Source organism: Euphorbia lathyris, chromosome 1 (genome assembly GCF_963576675.1).
Source record: "Euphorbia lathyris chromosome 1, ddEupLath1.1, whole genome shotgun sequence".
Classification (NCBI taxonomy): Eukaryota; Viridiplantae; Streptophyta; class Magnoliopsida; order Malpighiales; family Euphorbiaceae; genus Euphorbia; species Euphorbia lathyris.
Window position 1 is genome coordinate 136,344,024 of NC_088910.1, and position 15,473 is coordinate 136,359,496.

The following is a 15,473-nucleotide window of genomic DNA, read 5'->3' on the forward strand; positions in this document are numbered from 1 at the left end:
GGCGCCCAGTATGGAATATATGCTTAGTTTTTGCATGGGATGACGGGTGCGATCATACCAGCACTAATGCACCGGATCCCATCAGAACTCCGAAGTCAAACGTGCTTGGGCGAGAGTAGTACTAAGATGGGTGACCTCTTGGGAAGTCCTGGTGTTGCACCCCCAAACTTTTTTGCAACGTGCATTTTTTAATTATTTAATTTTTTTTTCACCATGGCGTGCACGTTTACGAGGCGGAGGTCAGTGTTTGGGGTCCGGGGGCTTGTGCATGCACGTGAAGGATGAGCATACGGGAGAAAGGGGCGCCCAGTATGGAATATATGCTTAGTTTTTGCATGGGATGACGGGTGCCATCATACCAGCACTAATGCACCGGATCCCATCAAAACTCCGAAGTTAAACGTGCTTGGGCGAGAGTAGTATTAAGATGGGTGACCTCTTGGGAAGTCCTCGTGTTGCACCCCCAAACTTTTTTGCAACGTGCATTTTTTAATTATTTAATTTTTTTTTCACCATGGCGTGCACGTTTTCGAGGCGGGCCCAAACTTTTTTGCAACGTGCATTTTTTAATTATTTAATTTTTTTTTTCACCATGGCGTGCACGTTTTCGAGGCGGGGGTCAGTGTTTGGGGTCCGGGGGCTTGTGCATGCACGTGAAGGATGAGCATACGGGAGAAAGGGGCGCCCAGTATGGAATATATGCTTAGTTTTTGCATGGGATGACGGGTGCGATCATACCAGCACTAATGCACCGGATCCCATCAGAACTCCGAAGCTAAACGTGCTTGGGCGAGAGTAGTACTAAGATGGGTGACCTCTTGGGAAGTCCTCGTGTTGCACCCCCAAACTTTTTTGCAACGTGCATTTTTTAATTATTTAATTTTTTTTCACCATGGCGTGCACGTTTTCGAGGCGGGCCCAAACTTTTTTGCAACGTGCATTTTTTAATTATTTAATTTTTTTTTTCACCATGGCGTGCACGTTTTCGAGGCGGGGGTCAGTGTTTGGGGTCCGGGGGCTTGTGCATGCACGTGAAGGATGAGCATACGGGAGAAAGGGGCGCCCAGTATGGAATATATGCTTAGTTTTTGCATGGGATGACAGGTGCGATCATACCAGCACTGATGCACCGGATCCCATCAGAACTCCGAAGCTAAACGTGCTTGGGCGAGAGTAGTACTAAGATGGGTGACCTCTTGGGAAGTCCTCGTGTTGCACCCCCAAACTTTTTTGCAACGTGCATTTTTTAATTATTTAATTTTTTTTTCACCATGGCGTGCACGTTTTCGAGGCGGGCCCAAACTTTTTTGCAACGTGCATTTTTTAATTATTTAATTTTTTTTTTCACCATGGCGTGCACGTTTTCGAGGCGGGGGTCAGTGTTTGGGGTCCGGGGGCTTGTGCATGCACGTGAAGGATGAGCATACGGGAGAAAGGGGCGCCCAGTATGGAATATATGCTTAGTTTTTGCATGGGATGACGGGTGCGATCATACCAGCACTAATGCACCGGATCCCATCAGAACTCCGAAGTCAAACGTGCTTGGGCGAGAGTAGTACTAAGATGGGTGACCTCTTGGTAAGTCCTGGTGTTGCACCCCCAATCTTTTTTGCAACGTGCATTTTTTAATTATTTAATTTTTTTTTTCACCATGGCGTGCACGTTTTCGAGGCGGGGGTCAATGTTTGGGGTCCGGGGGCTTGTGCATGCACGTGAAGGATGAGCATACGGGAGAAAGGGGCGCCCAGTATGGAATATATGCTTAATTTTTGCATGGGATGACGGGTGCGATCATACCAGCACTAATGCACCGGATCCCATCAGAACACCGAAGTTAAACGTGCTTGGGCGAGAGTAGTTCTAAGATGGGTGACCTTTTGGGAAGTCCTCGTGTTGCACCCCCAAACTTTTTTGCAACGTGCATTTTTTAATTATTTAATTTTTTTTTCACCATGGCGTGCACGTTTTCGAGGCGGGCCCAAACTTTTTTGCAACGTGCATTTTTTAATTATTTAATTTTTTTTTCACCATGGCGTGCACGTTTTCGAGGCGGGGGTCAGTGTTTGGGGTCCGGGGGCTTGTGCATGCACGTGAAGGATGAGCATACGGGAGAAAGGGGCGCCCAGTATGGAATATATGCTTAGTTTTTGCATGGGATGACGGGTGCGATCATACCAACACTAATGCACCGGATCCCATCAGAACTTCGATGTTAAACGTGCTTGGGCGAGAGTAGTACTAAGATGGGTGACCTCTTGGGAAGTCCTCGTGTTGCACCCCCAAACTTTTTTGCAACGTGCATTTTTTAATTATTTAATTTTTTTTTCACCATGGCGTGCACGTTTTCGAGGCGGGCCCAAACTTTTTTGCAACGTGCATTTTTTAATTATTTAATTTTTTTTTTCACCATGGCGTGCACGTTTTCGAGGCGGGGGTCAGTGTTTGGGGTCCGGGGGCTTGTGCATGCACGTGAAGGATGAGCATACGGGAGAAAGGGGCGCCCAGTATGGAATATATGCTTAGTTTTTGCATGGGATGACGGGTGCGATCATACCAGCACTAATGCACCGGATCCCATCAGAACTCCGAAGTGAAGCGTGCTTGGGCGAGAGTAGTACTAAGATGGGTGACCTCTTGGGAAGTCCTCGTGTTGCACCCCCAAACTTTTTTGCAACGTGCATTTTTTAATTATTTAATTTTTTTTTTTCACCATGGCGTGCACGTTTTCGAGGCGGGGGTCAGTGTTTGGGGTCCGGGGGCTTGTGCATGCACGTGAAGGATGAGCATACGGGAGAAAGGGGCGCCCAGTATGGAATATATGCTTAGTTTTTGCATGGGATGACGGGTGCGATCATACAAGGACTAATGCACCGGATCCCATCAGAACTCCGAAGTTAAATGTGCTTGGGCGAGAGTAGTACTAAGATGGGTGACCTCTTGGGAAGTCCTCGTGTTGCACCCCCAATCTTTTTTGCAACGTGCATTTTTTAATTATTTAATTTTTTTTTTCACCATGGCGTGCACGTTTACGAGGCGGGGGTCAGTGTTTGGTGTACGGGGGCTTGTGCATGCACGTGAAGGATGAGCATACGGGAGAAAGGGGCGCCCAGTATGGAATATATGCTTTGTTTTTGCATGGGATGACGGGTGCGATCATACCAGCACTAATGCACCGGATCCCATCAGAACTCCGAAGTCAAACGTGCTTGGGCGAGAGTAGTACTAAGATGGGTGACCTAATGGGAAGTCCTCGTGTTGCACCCCCAAACTTTTTTGCAACGTGCATTTTTTAATTATTTAATTTTTTTTTCACCATGGCGTGCACGTTTTCGAGGCGGGCCCAAACTTTTTTGCAACGTGCATTTTTTAATTATTTAATTTTTTTTTCACCATGGCGTGCACGTTTTCGAGGCGGGGGTCAGTGTTTGGGGTCCGGGGGCTTGTGCATGCACGTGAAGGATGAGCATACGGGAGAAAGGGGCGCCCAGTATGGAATATATGCTTAGTTTTTGCATGGGATGACGGGTGCGATCATACCAACACTAATGCACCGGATCCCATCAGAACTCCGAAGTTAAACGTGCTTGGGCGAGAGTAGTACTAAGATGGGTGACCTCTTGGGAAGTTCTCGTGTTGCACCCCCAAACTTTTTTGCAACGTGCATTTTTTAATTATTTAATTTTTTTTCACCATGGCGTGCACGTTTTCGAGGCGGGCCCAAACTTTTTTGCAACGTGCATTTTTTAATTATTTAATTTTTTTTTCACCATGGCGTGCACGTTTTCGAGGCGGGGGTCAGTGTTTGGGGTCCGGGGGCTTGTGCATGCACGTGAAGGATGAGCATACGGGAGAAAGGGGCGCCCAGTATGGAATATATGCTTAGTTTTTGCATGGGATGACGGGTGCGATCATACCAGCACTAATGCACCGGATCCCATCAGAACTCCGAAGTGAAGCGTGCTTGGGCGAGAGTAGTACTAAGATGGGTGACCTCTTGGGAAGTCCTCGTGTTGCACCCCCAAACTTTTTTGCAACGTGCATTTTTTAATTATTTAATTTTTTTTTTCACCATGGCGTGCACGTTTTCGAGGCGGGGGTCAATGTTTGGGGTCCGGGGGCTTGTGCATGCACGTGAAGGATGAGCATACGGGAGAAAGGGGCGCCCAGTATGGAATATATGCTTAGTTTTTGCATGGGATGACGGGTGCGATCATACCAGCACTAATGCACCGGATCCCATCAGAACTCCGAAGTTAAACGTGCTTGGGCGAGAGTAGTACTAAGATGGGTGACCTTTTGGGAAGTCCTCGTGTTGCACCCCCAAACTTTTTTGCAACGTGCATTTTTTAATTATTTAATTTTTTTTTCACCATGGCGTGCACGTTTTCGAGGCGGGCCCAAACTTTTTTGCAACGTGCATTTTTTAATTATTTAATTTTTTTTTCACCATGGCGTGCACGTTTTCGAGGCGGGGGTCAGTGTTTGGGGTCCGGGGGCTTGTGCATGCACGTGAAGGATGAGCATACGGGAGAAAGGGGCGCCCAGTATGGAATATATGCTTAGTTTTTGCATGGGATGACGGGTGCGATCATACCAACACTAATGCACCGGATCCCATCAGAACTCCGAAGTTAAACGTGCTTGGGCGAGAGTAGTACTAAGATGGGTGACCTCTTGGGAAGTTCTCGTGTTGCACCCCCAAACTTTTTTGCAACGTGCATTTTTTAATTATTTAATTTTTTTTCACCATGGCGTGCACGTTTTCGAGGCGGGCCCAAACTTTTTTGCAACGTGCATTTTTTAATTATTTAATTTTTTTTTCACCATGGCGTGCACGTTTTCGAGGCGGGGGTCAGTGTTTGGGGTCCGGGGGCTTGTGCATGCACGTGAAGGATGAGCATACGGGAGAAAGGGGCGCCCAGTATGGAATATATGCTTAGTTTTTGCATGGGATGACGGGTGCGATCATACCAGCACTAATGCACCGGATCCCATCAGAACTCCGAAGTGAAGCGTGCTTGGGCGAGAGTAGTACTAAGATGGGTGACCTCTTGGGAAGTCCTCGTGTTGCACCCCCAAACTTTTTTGCAACGTGCATTTTTTAATTATTTAATTTTTTTTTTCACCATGGCGTGCACGTTTTCGAGGCGGGGGTCAATGTTTGGGGTCCGGGGGCTTGTGCATGCACGTGAAGGATGAGCATACGGGAGAAAGGGGCGCCCAGTATGGAATATATGCTTAGTTTTTGCATGGGATGACGGGTGCGATCATACCAGCACTAATGCACCGGATCCCATCAGAACTCCGAAGTTAAACGTGCTTGGGCGAGAGTAGTACTAAGATGGGTGACCTTTTGGGAAGTCCTCGTGTTGCACCCCCAAACTTTTTTGCAACGTGCATTTTTTAATTATTTAATTTTTTTTTCACCATGGCGTGCACGTTTTCGAGGCGGGCCCAAACTTTTTTGCAACGTGCATTTTTTAATTATTTAATTTTTTTTTCACCATGGCGTGCACGTTTTCGAGGCGGGGGTCAGTGTTTGGGGTCCGGGGGCTTGTGCATGCACGTGAAGGATGAGCATACGGGAGAAAGGGGCGCCCAGTATGGAATATATGCTTAGTTTTTGCATGGGATGACGGGTGCGATCATACCAGCACTAATGCACCGGATCCCATCAGAACTTCGAAGTTAAACGTGCTTGGGCGAGAGTAGTACTAAGATGGGTGACCTCTTGGGAAGTCCTCATGTTGCACCCCCAAACTTTTTTGCAACGTGCATTTTTTAATTATTTAATTTTTTTTTCACCATGGCGTGCACGTTTTCGAGGCGGGCCCAAACTTTTTTGCAACGTGCATTTTTTAATTATTTAATTTTTTTTTTCACCATGGCGTGCACGTTTTCGAGGCGGGGGTCAGTGTTTGGGGTCCGGGGGCTTGTGCATGCACGTGAAGGATGAGCATACGGGAGAAAGGGGCGCCCAGTATGGAATATATGCTTAGTTTTTGCATGGGATGACGGGTGCGATCATACCAGCACTAATGCACCGGATCCCATCAGAACTCCGAAGTTAAACGTGCTTGGGCGAGAGTAGTACTATGATGGGTGACCTCTTGGGAAGTCCTCGTGTTGCACCCCCAAACTTTTTTGCAACGTGCATTTTTTAATTATTTAATTTTTTTTCACCATGGCGTGCACGTTTTCGAGGCGGGCCCAAACTTTTTTGCAACGTGCATTTTTTAATTATTTAATTTTTTTTTTCACCATGGCGTGCACGTTTTCGAGGCGGGGGTCAGTGTTTGGGGTCCGGGGGCTTGTGCATGCACGTGAAGGATGAGCATACGGGAGAAAGGGGCGCCCAGTATGGAATATATGCTTAGTTTTTGCATGGGATGACGGGTGCGATCATACCAGCACTAATGCACCGGATCCCATCAGAACTTCGAAGTTAAACGTGCTTGGGCGAGAGTAGTTCTAAGATGGGTGACCTTTTGGGAAGTCCTCGTGTTGCACCCCCAAACTTTTTTGCAACGTGCATTTTTTAATTATTTAATTTTTTTTTCACCATGGCGTGCACGTTTTCGAGGCGGGCCCAAACTTTTTTGCAACGTGCATTTTTTAATTATTTAATTTTTTTTTCACCATGGCGTGCACGTTTTCGAGGCGGGGGTCAGTGTTTGGGGTCCGGGGGCTTGTGCATGCACGTGAAGGATGAGCATACGGGAGAAAGGGGCGCCCAGTATGGAATATATGCTTAGTTTTTGCATGGGATGACGGGTGCGATCATACCAACACTAATGCACCGGATCCCATCAGAACTTCGATGTTAAACGTGCTTGGGCGAGAGTAGTACTAAGATGGGTGACCTCTTGGGAAGTCCTCGTGTTGCACCCCCAAACTTTTTTGCAACGTGCATTTTTTAATTATTTAATTTTTTTTTCACCATGGCGTGCACGTTTTCGAGGCGGGCCCAAACTTTTTTGCAACGTGCATTTTTTAATTATTTAATTTTTTTTTTCACCATGGCGTGCACGTTTTCGAGGCGGGGGTCAGTGTTTGGGGTCCGGGGGCTTGTGCATGCACGTGAAGGATGAGCATACGGGAGAAAGGGGCGCCCAGTATGGAATATATGCTTAGTTTTTGCATGGGATGACGGGTGCGATCATACCAGCACTAATGCACCGGATCCCATCAGAACTCCGAAGTGAAGCGTGCTTGGGCGAGAGTAGTACTAAGATGGGTGACCTCTTGGGAAGTCCTCGTGTTGCACCCCCAAACTTTTTTGCAACGTGCATTTTTTAATTATTTAATTTTTTTTTTCACCATGGCGTGCACGTTTTCGAGGCGGGGGTCAGTGTTTGGGGTCCGGGGGCTTGTGCATGCACGTGAAGGATGAGCATACGGGAGAAAGGGGCGCCCAGTATGGAATATATGCTTAGTTTTTGCATGGGATGACGGGTGCGATCATACAAGGACTAATGCACCGGATCCCATCAGAACTCCGAAGTTAAATGTGCTTGGGCGAGAGTAGTACTAAGATGGGTGACCTCTTGGGAAGTCCTCGTGTTGCACCCCCAATCTTTTTTGCAACGTGCATTTTTTAATTATTTAATTTTTTTTTTCACCATGGCGTGCACGTTTACGAGGCGGGGGTCAGTGTTTGGTGTACGGGGGCTTGTGCATGCACGTGAAGGATGAGCATACGGGAGAAAGGGGCGCCCAGTATGGAATATATGCTTAGTTTTTGCATGGGATGACGGGTGCGATCATACCAGCACTAATGCACCGGATCCCATCAGAACTCCGAAGTCAAACGTGCTTGGGCGAGAGTAGTACTAAGATGGGTGACCTAATGGGAAGTCCTCGTGTTGCACCCCCAAACTTTTTTGCAACGTGCATTTTTTAATTATTTAATTTTTTTTTCACCATGGCGTGCACGTTTTCGAGGCGGGCCCAAACTTTTTTGCAACGTGCATTTTTTAATTATTTAATTTTTTTTTCACCATGGCGTGCACGTTTTCGAGGCGGGGGTCAGTGTTTGGGGTCCGGGGGCTTGTGCATGCACGTGAAGGATGAGCATACGGGAGAAAGGGGCGCCCAGTATGGAATATATGCTTAGTTTTTGCATGGGATGACGGGTGCGATCATACCAACACTAATGCACCGGATCCCATCAGAACTCCGAAGTTAAACGTGCTTGGGCGAGAGTAGTACTAAGATGGGTGACCTCTTGGGAAGTTCTCGTGTTGCACCCCCAAACTTTTTTGCAACGTGCATTTTTTAATTATTTAATTTTTTTTCACCATGGCGTGCACGTTTTCGAGGCGGGCCCAAACTTTTTTGCAACGTGCATTTTTTAATTATTTAATTTTTTTTTCACCATGGCGTGCACGTTTTCGAGGCGGGGGTCAGTGTTTGGGGTCCGGGGGCTTGTGCATGCACGTGAAGGATGAGCATACGGGAGAAAGGGGCGCCCAGTATGGAATATATGCTTAGTTTTTGCATGGGATGACGGGTGCGATCATACCAGCACTAATGCACCGGATCCCATCAGAACTCCGAAGTGAAGCGTGCTTGGGCGAGAGTAGTACTAAGATGGGTGACCTCTTGGGAAGTCCTCGTGTTGCACCCCCAAACTTTTTTGCAACGTGCATTTTTTAATTATTTAATTTTTTTTTTCACCATGACGTGCACGTTTTCGAGGCGGGGGTCAATGTTTGGGGTCCGGGGGCTTGTGCATGCACGTGAAGGATGAGCATACGGGAGAAAGGGGCGCCCAGTATGGAATATATGCTTAGTTTTTGCATGGGATGACGGGTGCGATCATACCAGCACTAATGCACCGGATCCCATCAGAACTCCGAAGTTAAACGTGCTTGGGCGAGAGTAGTACTAAGATGGGTGACCTTTTGGGAAGTCCTCGTGTTGCACCCCCAAACTTTTTTGCAACGTGCATTTTTTAATTATTTAATTTTTTTTTCACCATGGCGTGCACGTTTTCGAGGCGGGCCCAAACTTTTTTGCAACGTGCATTTTTTAATTATTTAATTTTTTTTTCACCATGGCGTGCACGTTTTCGAGGCGGGGGTCAGTGTTTGGGGTCCGGGGGCTTGTGCATGCACGTGAAGGATGAGCATACGGGAGAAAGGGGCGCCCAGTATGGAATATATGCTTAGTTTTTGCATGGGATGACGGGTGCGATCATACCAGCACTAATGCACCGGATCCCATCAGAACTTCGAAGTTAAACGTGCTTGGGCGAGAGTAGTACTAAGATGGGTGACCTCTTGGGAAGTCCTCATGTTGCACCCCCAAACTTTTTTGCAACGTGCATTTTTTAATTATTTAATTTTTTTTTCACCATGGCGTGCACGTTTTCGAGGCGGGCCCAAACTTTTTTGCAACGTGCATTTTTTAATTATTTAATTTTTTTTTTCACCATGGCGTGCACGTTTTCGAGGCGGGGGTCAGTGTTTGGGGTCCGGGGGCTTGTGCATGCACGTGAAGGATGAGCATACGGGAGAAAGGGGCGCCCAGTATGGAATATATGCTTAGTTTTTGCATGGGATGACGGGTGCGATCATACCAGCACTAATGCACCGGATCCCATCAGAACTCCGAAGTTAAACGTGCTTGGGCGAGAGTAGTACTATGATGGGTGACCTCTTGGGAAGTCCTCGTGTTGCACCCCCAAACTTTTTTGCAACGTGCATTTTTTAATTATTTAATTTTTTTTCACCATGGCGTGCACGTTTTCGAGGCGGGCCCAAACTTTTTTGCAACGTGCATTTTTTAATTATTTAATTTTTTTTTTCACCATGGCGTGCACGTTTTCGAGGCGGGGGTCAGTGTTTGGGGTCCGGGGGCTTGTGCATGCACGTGAAGGATGAGCATACGGGAGAAAGGGGCGCCCAGTATGGAATATATGCTTAGTTTTTGCATGGGATGACGGGTGCGATCATACCAGCACTAATGCACCGGATCCCATCAGAACTTCGAAGTTAAACGTGCTTGGGCGAGAGTAGTTCTAAGATGGGTGACCTTTTGGGAAGTCCTCGTGTTGCACCCCCAAACTTTTTTGCAACGTGCATTTTTTAATTATTTAATTTTTTTTTCACCATGGCGTGCACGTTTTCGAGGCGGGCCCAAACTTTTTTGCAACGTGCATTTTTTAATTATTTAATTTTTTTTTCACCATGGCGTGCACGTTTTCGAGGCGGGGGTCAGTGTTTGGGGTCCGGGGGCTTGTGCATGCACGTGAAGGATGAGCATACGGGAGAAAGGGGCGCCCAGTATGGAATATATGCTTAGTTTTTGCATGGGATGACGGGTGCGATCATACCAACACTAATGCACCGGATCCCATCAGAACTTCGATGTTAAACGTGCTTGGGCGAGAGTAGTACTAAGATGGGTGACCTCTTGGGAAGTCCTCGTGTTGCACCCCCAAACTTTTTTGCAACGTGCATTTTTTAATTATTTAATTTTTTTTTCACCATGGCGTGCACGTTTTCGAGGCGGGCCCAAACTTTTTTGCAACGTGCATTTTTTAATTATTTAATTTTTTTTTTCACCATGGCGTGCACGTTTTCGAGGCGGGGGTCAGTGTTTGGGGTCCGGGGGCTTGTGCATGCACGTGAAGGATGAGCATACGGGAGAAAGGGGCGCCCAGTATGGAATATATGCTTAGTTTTTGCATGGGATGACGGGTGCGATCATACCAGCACTAATGCACCGGATCCCATCAGAACTCCGAAGTGAAGCGTGCTTGGGCGAGAGTAGTACTAAGATGGGTGACCTCTTGGGAAGTCCTCGTGTTGCACCCCCAAACTTTTTTGCAACGTGCATTTTTTAATTATTTAATTTTTTTTTTTCACCATGGCGTGCACGTTTTCGAGGCGGGGGTCAGTGTTTGGGGTCCGGGGGCTTGTGCATGCACGTGAAGGATGAGCATACGGGAGAAAGGGGCGCCCAGTATGGAATATATGCTTAGTTTTTGCATGGGATGACGGGTGCGATCATACAAGGACTAATGCACCGGATCCCATCAGAACTCCGAAGATAAATGTGCTTGGGCGAGAGTAGTACTAAGATGGGTGACCTCTTGGGAAGTCCTCGTGTTGCACCCCCAATCTTTTTTGCAACGTGCATTTTTTAATTATTTAATTTTTTTTTTCACCATGGCGTGCACGTTTACGAGGCGGGGGTCAGTGTTTGGTGTACGGGGGCTTGTGCATGCACGTGAAGGATGAGCATACGGGAGAAAGGGGCGCCCAGTATGGAATATATGCTTAGTTTTTGCATGGGATGACGGGTGCGATCATACCAGCACTAATGCACCGGATCCCATCAGAACTCCGAAGTCAAACGTGCTTGGGCGAGAGTAGTACTAAGATGGGTGACCTAATGGGAAGTCCTCGTGTTGCACCCCCAAACTTTTTTGCAACGTGCATTTTTTAATTATTTAATTTTTTTTTCACCATGGCGTGCACGTTTTCGAGGCGGGCCCAAACTTTTTTGCAACGTGCATTTTTTAATTATTTAATTTTTTTTTCACCATGGCGTGCACGTTTTCGAGGCGGGGGTCAGTGTTTGGGGTCCGGGGGCTTGTGCATGCACGTGAAGGATGAGCATACGGGAGAAAGGGGCGCCCAGTATGGAATATATGCTTAGTTTTTGCATGGGATGACGGGTGCGATCATACCAACACTAATGCACCGGATCCCATCAGAACTCCGAAGTTAAACGTGCTTGGGCGAGAGTAGTACTAAGATGGGTGACCTCTTGGGAAGTTCTCGTGTTGCACCCCCAAACTTTTTTGCAACGTGCATTTTTTAATTATTTAATTTTTTTTCACCATGGCGTGCACGTTTTCGAGGCGGGCCCAAACTTTTTTGCAACGTGCATTTTTTAATTATTTAATTTTTTTTTCACCATGGCGTGCACGTTTTCGAGGCGGGGGTCAGTGTTTGGGGTCCGGGGGCTTGTGCATGCACGTGAAGGATGAGCATACGGGAGAAAGGGGCGCCCAGTATGGAATATATGCTTAGTTTTTGCATGGGATGACGGGTGCGATCATACCAGCACTAATGCACCGGATCCCATCAGAACTCCGAAGTGAAGCGTGCTTGGGCGAGAGTAGTACTAAGATGGGTGACCTCTTGGGAAGTCCTCGTGTTGCACCCCCAAACTTTTTTGCAACGTGCATTTTTTAATTATTTAATTTTTTTTTTCACCATGGCGTGCACGTTTTCGAGGCGGGGGTCAATGTTTGGGGTCCGGGGGCTTGTGCATGCACGTGAAGGATGAGCATACGGGAGAAAGGGGCGCCCAGTATGGAATATATGCTTAGTTTTTGCATGGGATGACGGGTGCGATCATACCAGCACTAATGCACCGGATCCCATCAGAACTCCGAAGTTAAACGTGCTTGGGCGAGAGTAGTACTAAGATGGGTGACCTTTTGGGAAGTCCTCGTGTTGCACCCCCAAACTTTTTTGCAACGTGCATTTTTTAATTATTTAATTTTTTTTTCACCATGGCGTGCACGTTTTCGAGGCGGGCCCAAACTTTTTTGCAACGTGCATTTTTTAATTATTTAATTTTTTTTTCACCATGGCGTGCACGTTTTCGAGGCGGGGGTCAGTGTTTGGGGTCCGGGGGCTTGTGCATGCACGTGAAGGATGAGCATACGGGAGAAAGGGGCGCCCAGTATGGAATATATGCTTAGTTTTTGCATGGGATGACGGGTGCGATCATACCAACACTAATGCACCGGATCCCATCAGAACTCCGAAGTTAAACGTGCTTGGGCGAGAGTAGTACTAAGATGGGTGACCTCTTGGGAAGTTCTCGTGTTGCACCCCCAAACTTTTTTGCAACGTGCATTTTTTAATTATTTAATTTTTTTTCACCATGGCGTGCACGTTTTCGAGGCGGGCCCAAACTTTTTTGCAACGTGCATTTTTTAATTATTTAATTTTTTTTTTCACCATGGCGTGCACGTTTTCGAGGCGGGGGTCAGTGTTTGGGGTCCGGGGGCTTGTGCATGCACGTGAAGGATGAGCATACGGGAGAAAGGGGCGCCCAGTATGGAATATATGCTTAGTTTTTGCATGGGATGACGGGTGCGATCATACCAGCACTAATGCACCGGATCCCATCAGAACTCCGAAGTGAAGCGTGCTTGGGCGAGAGTAGTACTAAGATGGGTGACCTCTTGGGAAGTCCTCGTGTTGCACCCCCAAACTTTTTTGCAACGTGCATTTTTTAATTATTTAATTTTTTTTTTCACCATGGCGTGCACGTTTTCGAGGCGGGGGTCAGTGTTTGGGGTCCGGGGGCTTGTGCATGCACGTGAAGGATGAGCATACGGGAGAAAGGGGCGCCCAGTATGGAATATATGCTTAGTTTTTGCATGGGATGACGGGTGCGATCATACAAGGACTAATGCACCGGATCCCATCAGAACTCCGAAGTTAAATGTGCTTGGGCGAGAGTAGTACTAAGATGGGTGACCTCTTGGGAAGTCCTCGTGTTGCACCCCCAATCTTTTTTGCAACGTGCATTTTTTAATTATTTAATTTTTTTTTTCACCATGGCGTGCACGTTTACGAGGCGGGGGTCAGTGTTTGGTGTACGGGGGCTTGTGCATGCACGTGAAGGATGAGCATACGGGAGAAAGGGGCGCCCAGTATGGAATATATGCTTAGTTTTTGCATGGGATGACGGGTGCGATCATACCAGCACTAATGCACCGGATCCCATCAGAACTCCGAAGTCAAACGTGCTTGGGCGAGAGTAGTACTAAGATGGGTGACCTAATGGGAAGTCCTCGTGTTGCACCCCCAAACTTTTTTGCAACGTGCATTTTTTAATTATTTAATTTTTTTTTCACCATGGCGTGCACGTTTTCGAGGCGGGCCCAAACTTTTTTGCAACGTGCATTTTTTAATTATTTAATTTTTTTTTCACCATGGCGTGCACGTTTTCGAGGCGGGGGTCAGTGTTTGGGGTCCGGGGGCTTGTGCATGCACGTGAAGGATGAGCATACGGGAGAAAGGGGCGCCCAGTATGGAATATATGCTTAGTTTTTGCATGGGATGACGGGTGCGATCATACCAACACTAATGCACCGGATCCCATCAGAACTCCGAAGTTAAACGTGCTTGGGCGAGAGTAGTACTAAGATGGGTGACCTCTTGGGAAGTTCTCGTGTTGCACCCCCAAACTTTTTTGCAACGTGCATTTTTTAATTATTTAATTTTTTTTCACCATGGCGTGCACGTTTTCGAGGCGGGCCCAAACTTTTTTGCAACGTGCATTTTTTAATTATTTAATTTTTTTTTCACCATGGCGTGCACGTTTTCGAGGCGGGGGTCAGTGTTTGGGGTCCGGGGGCTTGTGCATGCACGTGAAGGATGAGCATACGGGAGAAAGGGGCGCCCAGTATGGAATATATGCTTAGTTTTTGCATGGGATGACGGGTGCGATCATACCAGCACTAATGCACCGGATCCCATCAGAACTCCGAAGTGAAGCGTGCTTGGGCGAGAGTAGTACTAAGATGGGTGACCTCTTGGGAAGTCCTCGTGTTGCACCCCCAAACTTTTTTGCAACGTGCATTTTTTAATTATTTAATTTTTTTTTTCACCATGGCGTGCACGTTTTCGAGGCGGGGGTCAATGTTTGGGGTCCGGGGGCTTGTGCATGCACGTGAAGGATGAGCATACGGGAGAAAGGGGCGCCTAGTATGGAATATATGCTTAGTTTTTGCATGGGATGACGGGTGCGATCATACCAGCACTAATGCACCGGATCCCATCAGAACTCCGAAGTTAAACGTGCTTGGGCGAGAGTAGTACTAAGATGGGTGACCTTTTGGGAAGTCCTCGTGTTGCACCCCCAAACTTTTTTGCAACGTGCATTTTTTAATTATTTAATTTTTTTTTCACCATGGCGTGCACGTTTTCGAGGCGGGCCCAAACTTTTTTGCAACGTGCATTTTTTAATTATTTAATTTTTTTTTCACCATGGCGTGCACGTTTTCGAGGCGGGGGTCAGTGTTTGGGGTCCGGGGGCTTGTGCATGCACGTGAAGGATGAGCATACGGGAGAAAGGGGCGCCCAGTATGGAATATATGCTTAGTTTTTGCATGGGATGACGGGTGCGATCATACCAACACTAATGCACCGGATCCCATCAGAACTCCGAAGTTAAACGTGCTTGGGCGAGAGTAGTACTAAGATGGGTGACCTCTTGGGAAGTTCTCGTGTTGCACCCCCAAACTTTTTTGCAACGTGCATTTTTTAATTATTTAATTTTTTTTCACCATGGCGTGCACGTTTTCGAGGCGGGCCCAAACTTTTTTGCAACGTGCATTTTTTAATTATTTAATTTTTTTTTCACCATGGCGTGCACGTTTTCGAGGCGGGGGTCAGTGTTTGGGGTCCGGGGGCTTGTGCATGCACGTGAAG

At 47.2% G+C, this 15,473-nt stretch overlaps 44 non-coding genes across 44 annotated transcripts; all 44 read left to right on the forward strand.

Annotated features, from left to right (window-relative positions):
• The first annotated feature begins 44 nt into the window (after positions 1–44).
• On the forward strand, positions 45–163 carry LOC136214672 (5S ribosomal RNA). The gene has a single exon (XR_010681750.1). It is a non-coding gene; the product is annotated as a 5S ribosomal RNA (ribosomal RNA).
• A 182-nt stretch (positions 164–345) lies between these two features.
• LOC136215600 (5S ribosomal RNA) lies at positions 346–464 on the forward strand. Its single transcript, XR_010682637.1, has one exon. It is a non-coding gene; the product is annotated as a 5S ribosomal RNA (ribosomal RNA).
• Positions 465–724: 260 nt separating this feature from the next.
• LOC136211777 (5S ribosomal RNA) lies at positions 725–843 on the forward strand. Its single transcript, XR_010678968.1, has one exon. It is a non-coding gene; the product is annotated as a 5S ribosomal RNA (ribosomal RNA).
• A 259-nt stretch (positions 844–1,102) lies between these two features.
• LOC136213397 (5S ribosomal RNA) lies at positions 1,103–1,221 on the forward strand. The gene has a single exon (XR_010680511.1). It is a non-coding gene; the product is annotated as a 5S ribosomal RNA (ribosomal RNA).
• Positions 1,222–1,481: 260 nt separating this feature from the next.
• Positions 1,482–1,600, forward strand: LOC136215563 (5S ribosomal RNA). Its single transcript, XR_010682602.1, has one exon. It is a non-coding gene; the product is annotated as a 5S ribosomal RNA (ribosomal RNA).
• Positions 1,601–1,783: 183 nt separating this feature from the next.
• Positions 1,784–1,902, forward strand: LOC136215463 (5S ribosomal RNA). The gene has a single exon (XR_010682503.1). It is a non-coding gene; the product is annotated as a 5S ribosomal RNA (ribosomal RNA).
• A 259-nt stretch (positions 1,903–2,161) lies between these two features.
• On the forward strand, positions 2,162–2,280 carry LOC136215503 (5S ribosomal RNA). Its single transcript, XR_010682543.1, has one exon. It is a non-coding gene; the product is annotated as a 5S ribosomal RNA (ribosomal RNA).
• Positions 2,281–2,540: 260 nt separating this feature from the next.
• On the forward strand, positions 2,541–2,659 carry LOC136211670 (5S ribosomal RNA). The gene has a single exon (XR_010678866.1). It is a non-coding gene; the product is annotated as a 5S ribosomal RNA (ribosomal RNA).
• A 184-nt stretch (positions 2,660–2,843) lies between these two features.
• On the forward strand, positions 2,844–2,962 carry LOC136215415 (5S ribosomal RNA). The gene has a single exon (XR_010682456.1). It is a non-coding gene; the product is annotated as a 5S ribosomal RNA (ribosomal RNA).
• A 183-nt stretch (positions 2,963–3,145) lies between these two features.
• On the forward strand, positions 3,146–3,264 carry LOC136213768 (5S ribosomal RNA). The gene has a single exon (XR_010680873.1). It is a non-coding gene; the product is annotated as a 5S ribosomal RNA (ribosomal RNA).
• Positions 3,265–3,523: 259 nt separating this feature from the next.
• LOC136213542 (5S ribosomal RNA) lies at positions 3,524–3,642 on the forward strand. Its single transcript, XR_010680647.1, has one exon. It is a non-coding gene; the product is annotated as a 5S ribosomal RNA (ribosomal RNA).
• Positions 3,643–3,900: 258 nt separating this feature from the next.
• On the forward strand, positions 3,901–4,019 carry LOC136211671 (5S ribosomal RNA). Its single transcript, XR_010678867.1, has one exon. It is a non-coding gene; the product is annotated as a 5S ribosomal RNA (ribosomal RNA).
• Positions 4,020–4,202: 183 nt separating this feature from the next.
• Positions 4,203–4,321, forward strand: LOC136211932 (5S ribosomal RNA). Its single transcript, XR_010679115.1, has one exon. It is a non-coding gene; the product is annotated as a 5S ribosomal RNA (ribosomal RNA).
• A 259-nt stretch (positions 4,322–4,580) lies between these two features.
• LOC136213543 (5S ribosomal RNA) lies at positions 4,581–4,699 on the forward strand. The gene has a single exon (XR_010680648.1). It is a non-coding gene; the product is annotated as a 5S ribosomal RNA (ribosomal RNA).
• Positions 4,700–4,957: 258 nt separating this feature from the next.
• LOC136211673 (5S ribosomal RNA) lies at positions 4,958–5,076 on the forward strand. Its single transcript, XR_010678869.1, has one exon. It is a non-coding gene; the product is annotated as a 5S ribosomal RNA (ribosomal RNA).
• Positions 5,077–5,259: 183 nt separating this feature from the next.
• On the forward strand, positions 5,260–5,378 carry LOC136211933 (5S ribosomal RNA). Its single transcript, XR_010679116.1, has one exon. It is a non-coding gene; the product is annotated as a 5S ribosomal RNA (ribosomal RNA).
• Positions 5,379–5,637: 259 nt separating this feature from the next.
• On the forward strand, positions 5,638–5,756 carry LOC136215056 (5S ribosomal RNA). Its single transcript, XR_010682110.1, has one exon. It is a non-coding gene; the product is annotated as a 5S ribosomal RNA (ribosomal RNA).
• A 260-nt stretch (positions 5,757–6,016) lies between these two features.
• Positions 6,017–6,135, forward strand: LOC136212643 (5S ribosomal RNA). Its single transcript, XR_010679790.1, has one exon. It is a non-coding gene; the product is annotated as a 5S ribosomal RNA (ribosomal RNA).
• Positions 6,136–6,394: 259 nt separating this feature from the next.
• Positions 6,395–6,513, forward strand: LOC136215158 (5S ribosomal RNA). The gene has a single exon (XR_010682207.1). It is a non-coding gene; the product is annotated as a 5S ribosomal RNA (ribosomal RNA).
• A 259-nt stretch (positions 6,514–6,772) lies between these two features.
• LOC136215504 (5S ribosomal RNA) lies at positions 6,773–6,891 on the forward strand. Its single transcript, XR_010682544.1, has one exon. It is a non-coding gene; the product is annotated as a 5S ribosomal RNA (ribosomal RNA).
• Positions 6,892–7,151: 260 nt separating this feature from the next.
• Positions 7,152–7,270, forward strand: LOC136211674 (5S ribosomal RNA). Its single transcript, XR_010678870.1, has one exon. It is a non-coding gene; the product is annotated as a 5S ribosomal RNA (ribosomal RNA).
• A 183-nt stretch (positions 7,271–7,453) lies between these two features.
• Positions 7,454–7,572, forward strand: LOC136215416 (5S ribosomal RNA). The gene has a single exon (XR_010682457.1). It is a non-coding gene; the product is annotated as a 5S ribosomal RNA (ribosomal RNA).
• Positions 7,573–7,755: 183 nt separating this feature from the next.
• Positions 7,756–7,874, forward strand: LOC136213769 (5S ribosomal RNA). The gene has a single exon (XR_010680874.1). It is a non-coding gene; the product is annotated as a 5S ribosomal RNA (ribosomal RNA).
• Positions 7,875–8,133: 259 nt separating this feature from the next.
• LOC136213544 (5S ribosomal RNA) lies at positions 8,134–8,252 on the forward strand. The gene has a single exon (XR_010680649.1). It is a non-coding gene; the product is annotated as a 5S ribosomal RNA (ribosomal RNA).
• Positions 8,253–8,510: 258 nt separating this feature from the next.
• Positions 8,511–8,629, forward strand: LOC136211676 (5S ribosomal RNA). The gene has a single exon (XR_010678871.1). It is a non-coding gene; the product is annotated as a 5S ribosomal RNA (ribosomal RNA).
• A 183-nt stretch (positions 8,630–8,812) lies between these two features.
• On the forward strand, positions 8,813–8,931 carry LOC136211934 (5S ribosomal RNA). The gene has a single exon (XR_010679117.1). It is a non-coding gene; the product is annotated as a 5S ribosomal RNA (ribosomal RNA).
• A 259-nt stretch (positions 8,932–9,190) lies between these two features.
• LOC136215057 (5S ribosomal RNA) lies at positions 9,191–9,309 on the forward strand. The gene has a single exon (XR_010682111.1). It is a non-coding gene; the product is annotated as a 5S ribosomal RNA (ribosomal RNA).
• Positions 9,310–9,569: 260 nt separating this feature from the next.
• LOC136212760 (5S ribosomal RNA) lies at positions 9,570–9,688 on the forward strand. Its single transcript, XR_010679901.1, has one exon. It is a non-coding gene; the product is annotated as a 5S ribosomal RNA (ribosomal RNA).
• Positions 9,689–9,947: 259 nt separating this feature from the next.
• LOC136215161 (5S ribosomal RNA) lies at positions 9,948–10,066 on the forward strand. The gene has a single exon (XR_010682209.1). It is a non-coding gene; the product is annotated as a 5S ribosomal RNA (ribosomal RNA).
• Positions 10,067–10,325: 259 nt separating this feature from the next.
• LOC136215505 (5S ribosomal RNA) lies at positions 10,326–10,444 on the forward strand. The gene has a single exon (XR_010682545.1). It is a non-coding gene; the product is annotated as a 5S ribosomal RNA (ribosomal RNA).
• Positions 10,445–10,704: 260 nt separating this feature from the next.
• Positions 10,705–10,823, forward strand: LOC136211677 (5S ribosomal RNA). Its single transcript, XR_010678872.1, has one exon. It is a non-coding gene; the product is annotated as a 5S ribosomal RNA (ribosomal RNA).
• Positions 10,824–11,007: 184 nt separating this feature from the next.
• Positions 11,008–11,126, forward strand: LOC136215627 (5S ribosomal RNA). Its single transcript, XR_010682663.1, has one exon. It is a non-coding gene; the product is annotated as a 5S ribosomal RNA (ribosomal RNA).
• Positions 11,127–11,309: 183 nt separating this feature from the next.
• Positions 11,310–11,428, forward strand: LOC136213770 (5S ribosomal RNA). Its single transcript, XR_010680875.1, has one exon. It is a non-coding gene; the product is annotated as a 5S ribosomal RNA (ribosomal RNA).
• A 259-nt stretch (positions 11,429–11,687) lies between these two features.
• On the forward strand, positions 11,688–11,806 carry LOC136213545 (5S ribosomal RNA). Its single transcript, XR_010680650.1, has one exon. It is a non-coding gene; the product is annotated as a 5S ribosomal RNA (ribosomal RNA).
• Positions 11,807–12,064: 258 nt separating this feature from the next.
• Positions 12,065–12,183, forward strand: LOC136211678 (5S ribosomal RNA). Its single transcript, XR_010678873.1, has one exon. It is a non-coding gene; the product is annotated as a 5S ribosomal RNA (ribosomal RNA).
• A 183-nt stretch (positions 12,184–12,366) lies between these two features.
• LOC136211936 (5S ribosomal RNA) lies at positions 12,367–12,485 on the forward strand. The gene has a single exon (XR_010679119.1). It is a non-coding gene; the product is annotated as a 5S ribosomal RNA (ribosomal RNA).
• Positions 12,486–12,744: 259 nt separating this feature from the next.
• LOC136213547 (5S ribosomal RNA) lies at positions 12,745–12,863 on the forward strand. Its single transcript, XR_010680651.1, has one exon. It is a non-coding gene; the product is annotated as a 5S ribosomal RNA (ribosomal RNA).
• A 259-nt stretch (positions 12,864–13,122) lies between these two features.
• LOC136211679 (5S ribosomal RNA) lies at positions 13,123–13,241 on the forward strand. The gene has a single exon (XR_010678874.1). It is a non-coding gene; the product is annotated as a 5S ribosomal RNA (ribosomal RNA).
• A 183-nt stretch (positions 13,242–13,424) lies between these two features.
• On the forward strand, positions 13,425–13,543 carry LOC136215417 (5S ribosomal RNA). Its single transcript, XR_010682458.1, has one exon. It is a non-coding gene; the product is annotated as a 5S ribosomal RNA (ribosomal RNA).
• A 183-nt stretch (positions 13,544–13,726) lies between these two features.
• On the forward strand, positions 13,727–13,845 carry LOC136213771 (5S ribosomal RNA). The gene has a single exon (XR_010680876.1). It is a non-coding gene; the product is annotated as a 5S ribosomal RNA (ribosomal RNA).
• Positions 13,846–14,104: 259 nt separating this feature from the next.
• LOC136213548 (5S ribosomal RNA) lies at positions 14,105–14,223 on the forward strand. The gene has a single exon (XR_010680652.1). It is a non-coding gene; the product is annotated as a 5S ribosomal RNA (ribosomal RNA).
• A 258-nt stretch (positions 14,224–14,481) lies between these two features.
• On the forward strand, positions 14,482–14,600 carry LOC136211680 (5S ribosomal RNA). The gene has a single exon (XR_010678875.1). It is a non-coding gene; the product is annotated as a 5S ribosomal RNA (ribosomal RNA).
• Positions 14,601–14,783: 183 nt separating this feature from the next.
• On the forward strand, positions 14,784–14,902 carry LOC136211937 (5S ribosomal RNA). The gene has a single exon (XR_010679120.1). It is a non-coding gene; the product is annotated as a 5S ribosomal RNA (ribosomal RNA).
• A 259-nt stretch (positions 14,903–15,161) lies between these two features.
• LOC136213549 (5S ribosomal RNA) lies at positions 15,162–15,280 on the forward strand. The gene has a single exon (XR_010680653.1). It is a non-coding gene; the product is annotated as a 5S ribosomal RNA (ribosomal RNA).
• Positions 15,281–15,473: the final 193 nt, after the last annotated feature.